Source organism: Xenopus laevis, chromosome 1L (genome assembly GCF_017654675.1).
Source record: "Xenopus laevis strain J_2021 chromosome 1L, Xenopus_laevis_v10.1, whole genome shotgun sequence".
In the NCBI taxonomy this organism is placed as follows: Eukaryota; Metazoa; Chordata; class Amphibia; order Anura; family Pipidae; genus Xenopus; species Xenopus laevis.
The window spans coordinates 185,741,380-185,750,187 of NC_054371.1; positions in this window are offsets into that span (position 1 = coordinate 185,741,380).

The window sequence follows — 8,808 nt, forward strand, 5'->3', positions numbered from 1 at the left end:
TTATAAACAGTTTGTATTATTGAATGTATGTCTCTTTTTGTCATTTGTGATTCATACATGGCTTACTTAAACCTACCTGAATGCACATGGGGGGGCCGATGCAGCTCTAGCAGTCATTAAGGAAACCCTGCGTGAGTTTACTAATCATGCAGGGTTTTGTGGCAAAAAAAAACAAATCAAACTTCATTATTTTACTTTTTGAAACAAAAAAGCTTCTAGGAAAGTAAGTAGAGTTTATTGATACAAGTAGTCAATCCTTTTAAAAAACACTGCCTTTCATGTATAAAAATGCCATCGGTGGGAACGCCCGACACGCCACTCCAATCCCGCGCCGGTTCCTTAGGGCGCGTTGGCGCAAAACGCTTAGGGTATTTAAAGCCTCAGTGCACAATTCACACTGCCCGTTATAGGAGTTTGTTCCTGGTGCTTCTGAGAGTTGAGCTACTAAGTATTCTTGATTCTTGACTCCTGTTGTGACCCCTGTCTGGCTTTTCGACTATTCTGACTTCTGGATCCTGAACCCTGCCTGAAATCCGACTACCTCTTCTGCTAACCCCTCTGATTGACTTCCTGGTTTGACCCTTGCCTGCCTGACTTCGTTTATACTCTGCCTGCCCCGACCCAGCCTGATCTGACGATTCAGTCTAACGCCTTGTACAGCGACCTTCTGCCCAAAGACTTTGCATTCAGCTGTGCCCCTTTGCCTGTCCAGAACCCTTCGCCTTGCACCTCTCATATAAGACCTGGCGGCATCTGAGTAGCTGCCCTCCCGAGGCCAAAGGCAGCTGCTACAGGCAGAAGCACGAGCCGAGACCAGGGTGCTTGGCATTGGTTCTGGATTTAGGGTGCCAATCATGACAAAAGATAGTTGTTTTTTGCCTTTCCTTCTCCTTTAAGTCTAATAATAGACCTTTTTTATCTTTACCATGCTTCTATTTCTCTTCCAGTATACACGTGACTTGTTGATTATATAGAAAAACACTGTGTATATCCCTTGAGAGATTTAACGTTTAAAAGGGAAGAAATATAAAACATTATGCTAGTTCTCCTAATTTAAAATTAAGATCTACCCAATACACCAAAGGCAACAAAGCCACAGTGCAATAAATACTGTCCATGACCTTTCGTTAATTTATTTATTTTCTGAAGTGCTTAATTTTCTACACAAGTGAAATGTAATCAATGTTTGATTTACTATACTGTATTTGTAATTTAAATCAGTACAATATGCCAGCCATTTAAAATATTAACATTTGCTTTATAACTAAAGCTATGAACTAAGAAGTTTTTCATACAATCTGCTACATACATCTTAAAAGTCATCTAAGTTAGTGTGCAATACTTCAAAATCTATGATGGTTCTGGATAAGATGCATTCAGTTACTTAAATGAATGTCATCCTTTTGAAATATGAATGTCAAAAGTTCCTACTTCCTGAGGAGAGAGAAAAAATGGATGCCTTAATTTAATGCATAGATAAGACAGTTCCGAAAGATATACGGGTATTGTAAATAAACATAGGCTATTATATATTATTTTGAGGGAATTGTATTGTTGTTGTTTGCGTGTCCTTGAAAAGTTCAGAAAAGAGTTACTTTGAAGTATTTAAATCAGGTAACAATAATGTTGTTTGCATGGCTAAGGCAATAGAAAAATACATGCATTTTTACATTTCTTCTTATTTACAAAGCAAAAGATGATCCAGTACATGAAAGCATAATGGGTTGAGAATACTGAATGTCTTCAGACCAAGGACTTATCTCAAGAAAAGAATTTGACTTTTTTCTTTATTTTCTCCAAAGTTTACTGACTCCATATTTGCATAACATATAGGAGGTAGGCAGGGTAAATGCTATTGGCTTCACGGCCTAATGCCTGGTAGGTTTGGGTCAGGACCAAAGGGGAAGCTGGCATGCAGACTGAAAGGAAAAGTCCAATGTGTAGTATACAAAGGGTTAAGCAGATCAGGGTCCAGGCAAGAAAGTTAGGCAGTGACATTCAGAATCAGGAGATTCAGAATCAGGCAGAACCAAGAACCAGTCAGAATAATTATAGTGCACTCACAGACGTAAGACCCATACTCGGACATTGCGTCAGTGTGCAACGGGATGAAGTCACAGGGCATTGTGTCACCACGCAGTATGCAGATGTGATATTGTGGCCAAGGGTGCCGCCATTTTTGTTGTGGAACGCTCCATAATGGATTGCTCCTGGCAATTAGTATTCCTTCACTGTCAGATAAGGGCACATTGGTTACTCTTTGTGAGAGACTAATGTGTCTGTAAACAAGGGAGTTTCTCTTTCACTCCTCCAAGAAAAGTTCTGCAAGTCATTACTGCTGGCTGTAGGTTGGTGTTAAATAGCACAATAAGTGTGTACGTCTAAGAGATGCTTTCTCTTAAGAGTACATTTTCTAAGAGTGTCTTGAATGTTTTTTTTTTCACAAAAATCATGAATGTGAATAATGGATTATAAAACATGATTTTTTAAATATTCTATATTAAGCTAAAAACTCAGCTGTAAAACTTCAGCATCTAAAACCTTGCAAGGTCACGTAGAAGTCAATGAGAGCTGTCCTAGGCAAAATGTAAACTTTTTATTCAATTGGAGTTTTTTTTTTGCATTTTTAGCTTGTAAACTCACTTGAAATGAGTAAAACACAAATTCAAGGTATTCAAGTTTTTTTTCCACAATTTTATTCATTTTTATATTCAGATGTTTTAATAAATATGGTGGCATTCATGTTTATTTGATGAACAACATACCTTTATAATTACACAAATCAGAATTTATAAATAGGCCTCTTGGGGTACTTTCTCTAACTACAAGTTTACTCAAACCTCTTCTTTGATCATATGGAGGGTTTATAGTGTAACAATCAGTTCTCCCTACCATCTAGATAGATATACTGTAGCTATAGAAATATTTAGAAAGTAGACTATTACTAAATATTATTTCACTTAAAAAAGCAGCTGTCACTGACAACTCATCCTACTTCTACTTGGGGGATCTTATGTAATTACATGTTAATCTTGGTTAAGTAATTAAGGGTTATATGTAATAAATGGTGTTAATGGAATAAACATTTGTAAAAATTAGAATAAATACATACAATTTTACGATGTAATTATGCTCATTAGACTTTATTACTTTACTTTATTAGATTTATTTATTGTAAAGATGATGGAAGGTGGTCTTTTATGCAAAAATAACTGTATAATTGTATAATTATTGTATAACTGTATAATTAATAAAACAGGTTTTATTAAAATGTCTTATATTCTTTGAAATAGCAAATGGTTTGTTGCATCTTTCAAGATGGATGTAATAAACAGCTGCTTTGTTTTTTGGATTTTTTTGTATTATAATGACAGTTCCATATTAAATTCACAGTCTATAAATATAGTTATTGACCTTTGCATCCACTCTCCAAATGTAATACTTTATCATACTGTTGAATGAACTGTGATATTGCATTCAGCAAATTACCTTTGAGGACTGTTATTTACAGGGTCTGCTTAAACAGGGATGCTGTTATTGTAAGGATACCTGGTGGTCTAGCAGTGCGCCCGCCACTTTCTCCTTCTTCATGTGCCGATGCACAAATTATGTACTTCTGGGTTTTGATGCAAGTGCCGCATTCTATATCATTGGCTCAGAGAAAATTTCAAACATTTAAAGGGGTCTCGTTGAAATATTCTTTGTCCAACATAGGTCTATTTTCATGGTTCCTGGGTGTGATTTCTAGTTGCCTGTCCCTAACCATTCCTAGTTTTTTGTTTATCCTGACCTTTGTCCATTTATTGACTGCTCTCTTGGATTACAATTTTGTACTGCGCTACTGTTGTGTTTGACCTGGCCTGTGACCTTGACTACTCTCCTAATTTGGTGCTGCTCTGTCCGATTGGCATTGACCAGACTCCTTGTTCCCCATTCCTTCTGCTAATGTTTGGTTCCCCTTGACTGCCCTGAACTCTCTCCCTGGTCCTCTCACTTTAAGACCTGCTGGCATCTGAGTAGCGGAGGTCTTCTCCCAAATCAAAAGGCGGTTGTTATAGGCGTAAGCGTAAGCTGACAAGGGGACCTTGGGGTTTGTTCTGGGTTTGGGACACCATTGGTAACAGTTATACTACTAGTTGTTAGGAGAGCCAAGGAGCAAGGGACTGTTATACTAAGTTTATCAGTGTATGCACCTGTTCATAACTCTGACCTTACTTACTCTTTAATTGGTTATTTGGTTACATGCAATTCTGTTGCCTATATTCATTCTGTTGGAGTATTTTAGGTTATTTCCTCATCTTAAATCGTTTTATATTGTTGGAGGAGTAATGTGGAAGTGCAGAATTGTTTACCATGTTTACCAGTCTATCATGTTACCCCATAGAGGGTTACCCCCTTGATTATCATCACATAAGTGCCATTGAACTGCAACCCATGTAGAAAGTGCAAGCATTACAGGTTAATAACTTACTAAATCTGAATTAGACAGTTTATGAACTATTTATAAAGCAAATGCCAAATTTGTAACCCTCTGCAATAAAAAAGAAAGAGGGCATATCTTACAGTATCTAGCAAGAGGGAAACAATAAAAGCATTATTATGGGATTGGATCAATGGATAAAATGAAAAACTAACGTATGTAAATCAGAAGCAAGGAAGGAGGGAAAGACATAAGAACTGAGAGCACTTACTCAAAACAGTAAGGTGTCCAAGCTGTTAGAGCTCTGGTTAAGAGCAAACAGACATACTATTGCTGCTACATGAGTTATTGCAAACAAAAAGGGGAAAATGGGGACCAGGGTTTGGGTAGGGGCAGAATTTGGTGTAATGAGTTTTTCCATTTCTCTGGTTTTACACATTTTACCATTTTGAGAATGTAGTTTGACACATCTCGTATTACGCTGAAATTGAGAGCCTTGTGGTGTGCAAACCAACTGGCTCAAAACATCTTATCAGGCAATGCACATACTTCTCTGCTGTTTTATAAAGTGAGCTGCTGGGCTAGACATAGAAATAGATCTGGAAAATGTGATAATATTGACATGTACTTACTAAAAATGCTAAATGATGCCAAAAAGATTTTTAGAACGGTAGACAGTGAATGAATCTCTGCTTCTGATAACCTTTTCTGAATAAACATGGAGCACGGTATAAGGGTACTGCAAATTAAATCTAAAGAAAAGAAACCATATCCACAGGTTTTGTAAGGAGTTTTTTTTTCTGCCATCCAACAACAGTTCTTTTAATTGTTAGTGATTAATCTGAAACCCATTACTTTAAACAGAAAAGCGAACACATTATGAGTGGTATACTTTTACAATTTTTTTAGTTCACCTTGAAATTCAATAAACAATATTTTACATTTTGCATAAATGGTCTTGTAAGCTGTGTGTAACCCTTTCTTTGCACCAGATCCCAAGGCTGCACTGAGGACTAACACAAAGGGGGAAATTTACTTATCTCCGAAAATCTGCCAGCGTTGGCTTTGGACTGCCACTGCTATGGGTCCTTAGAGCCCAACTGGAGCACTCGGCTTTGGATCCAAGATGGTGGCACCCATGGCCACATTGTGATGTCAATGCTTTGTGTCAATGCACATGTCATTCATTCGTGTTTTGGTGTGAAAATTCAATATAAAAGAACACCAGAGACCCGAGTTCAGTGCCGAATATGGGTCTTTCTTTGTACCGCTCCTGTGTAAGATGTGTACAACTTTGAGTTATCATCAATTATGAGATACTGTCCAATTATTATAGTAAAAAAACCAAAATCCTTAAAAAAAATTAAGAATTGCTTTTTTAAATAGGAGTCTATGAGAAATGAGAATGCTGCAGTTAGGAGCTTTCTGTATAATGCCACAACATTGTAGATCCGATACCTAAATGCAATACAACAGGAGACATGCACTTTGTAAAGACACGAGCCAAATAATTTCAAACTCCTAAATGGACATAACCTTCTGATGTATTTCTGAGGATATTGTGAACTGAATTATAACTAGCCACTCATTGTTTTCTCAGATATCGAAGCCTGTAATCTTGCTATGGTTGTGTGTCACAAGGGCTTAGTCTATTCATCACAGGGGCAATGACAGTGCCTTGGATTGTTTTTGAAGATTGTTATCAAGTAATTACAGTAAATGACTTTTGGGAGATGTTAAAAGGATCGTTCTGATCAAACGATAACAGCAATTTGTCATTTTGCATGATATCATAATGTATGATTCTGTATATTTTTTTGCAGGCTGCTAGATAGTATCTGGCATTATACAATAATGGCATTCATTTGCTTTTGTTTACTATATTAAGGGACATTTTTAAAAAAAAAAAAAAAACTATCACCAATCTCTGCATATACTGAACCATTGTTTTCCATCTGCAGAAGCTTATTTCGTTTTTGTTCCTTCTCTTCAAATCTCATGGTGAATAGTTAGAAGTCTGTTCAAGAAGTGAAGTGGCTGCTGTGATTGTCAGGTGCAGGCACAGGTGTGTAGCTGGCAGGTAGGTGCCTATGTGTTTGGTAACCCAGTGAACACATTACTTGCAAGATAAAGATGAAAAACCATATTCAGAAGATATTAAATTCTTTAATGCACAATAAATCAAATCACATTTGTTTAGGAACAAGTCTAGAACTAGAAATGACTCAACAATCCAGCAATAAGGGGTTAAGAAGAGGCTGACTTAAACAGGTCCATAATAAAAATAGGATTACAGATACTTGTTCTTAACAATGCTGGGGGTTCAGACTGTGAAGACAGCAGAGATAGCAAATGCTTATGAGGACTGGGAGCTCCAAAAACCTCCAGTGGTATAGCAGGTCCCTTATGGGGACCTTCCCCATAGGCTAACATTGACTTCGGTAGCTTTTAGGTGGCGAACTAGGGGGTCAAAGTTTTTTCTTAAGGAGACAGTACTTCGACTATCGAATGGTCGAATAGTCGACCGATTTTTAGTTCGAATCGTTCGATTCGAAGTCGAAGGTCGAAGTAGCCCATTCGATGGTCGAAGTAGCCAAAAAAACACTTCGAGCTAAGTAAATGGGCCCCTTAATATGCAGACTGAGGAGGAAGCAGTACTGGAGAACAGACTAGAGAGCGCAACAATGATAATTGCAAAACAGGCTCCTCTCTTTATTAGGGCACAATCATGACAGGCAAGACAGATACAAGGTAAATATTGAAATAAGGCAAAGTAGGCAAAACAGGCAAGACAGACAAGATTGATGGCAAGCAGAGGTAAAATAGATACTGCAGACATTAGAATCCAAAAACACAAAAGGTTGTCCTGGACAGTCTAAAGGGTCTAGGCAGACAATGATCAGAAATAAGTAAAGAATCCAGAAAAATGAATCCAGCCACACTTTCTAGGACAGGTAACAGGAACCTAAGACTAGATAAGACATTGGTAATGGTGGGTATGTTTAAATAGGAAGAGTATGTGCCAAGATGTCACATTGACATTATACCTGTGCACTCAGGGCTGTGGACTTTCCCCATCTAGGGGGCAATGACAGTCCATGGAGACAATAGAATAGACACAGCCTCCCAGATGCTTTTCTCAGTATGCATCACACCAAGGCAGACAAGCTCACAGTGGTAATGGACAGATCTGTCCTGTTTTGCTTTGCCATAAATTTGTGAAACAGCGTAAAATTGCAACACACATTAAAGCCAATGGTCTTTACTCTACTGTGTAGCTCCACTGGGCCAAGGACTGACGTGAATGATCTATACTCTCTGTAATGTACTGCATAATGCTTTTTAGTGCTATATAAATAACATATTATAAATAAAGACCACTTAGTGATGTTGGGGAACAACCAAACCTGGACATGTCAGGAATTACGGAGTCTTCTGACCTTGCACCCAGCGCACAACACTGGTGCTGTATTTGATGCATGCAAAGGTAGTGACAGAATGTTCAGTGAGAATGCTAGCCACAATTTATACCTGATTCAACATGGTGTTCTTTTGTAAGCACTGCACAAAATTGCATCTGGAGAAATTATATGCATAGTCACAATGATTTTGGAACTCATGACAAAATTGCTTCTGAAAACTTTACTTTTCACACTGTATGTCCATCACAGGTGCATGAGATGCATCAAAGCTGGTGCTATTGCATATAGACATTTTCTGTAAAGTACTCGTAACTGGTGCTAGCATCTTCATAGTGGTGATTGTGTCACATCCAGAGTATACATAAATAATGGCATTATTATACAAGTCCCTCGGATAAAGTCAGTAGCACATATGGTTGCCACCTGTCTGATTTACCTGGTTTTTAGACTGCCCCCTAATTGACACAAAATGTGGCCAATCCCAGGCATTTCCATTATTGCCACCCCCAAAACATCATTGACAAGCCCCCTGATGGCATTGCCACCACCCCTTGATGTCACTTCCTCTACCCCTGTGGGGATCCCTCCAAAGAAAAAGGTGGCAACTGTAGTAGTGCCTACTGATAAAACGTGCTTTTTATTTGTTAATGGATAAACATTAGCAATGTACATTATTCAGATGCATAAACCTTTAAAGCTGCACAGACATCTGAATTTGAAGACCTCAATTTTTATTTATCTATTAAAAGGTACATCGTTTCAGTACTTTCTGTAACCTACCTGGCTAGACTTTTGGCTGGGCTTTTAAATTTAATGGAAACCAATAAATTGCAAACAGCTAAGAAACATTTCTTTATTTCACTTAGAGTATATTAATTTTTAATTGTCAATAATTCGTTCTGACTGCAAAATGTTCTGCTAAGAAAATCAGAAACACTCCACAACAATAAACATTGAAAAAAAGTT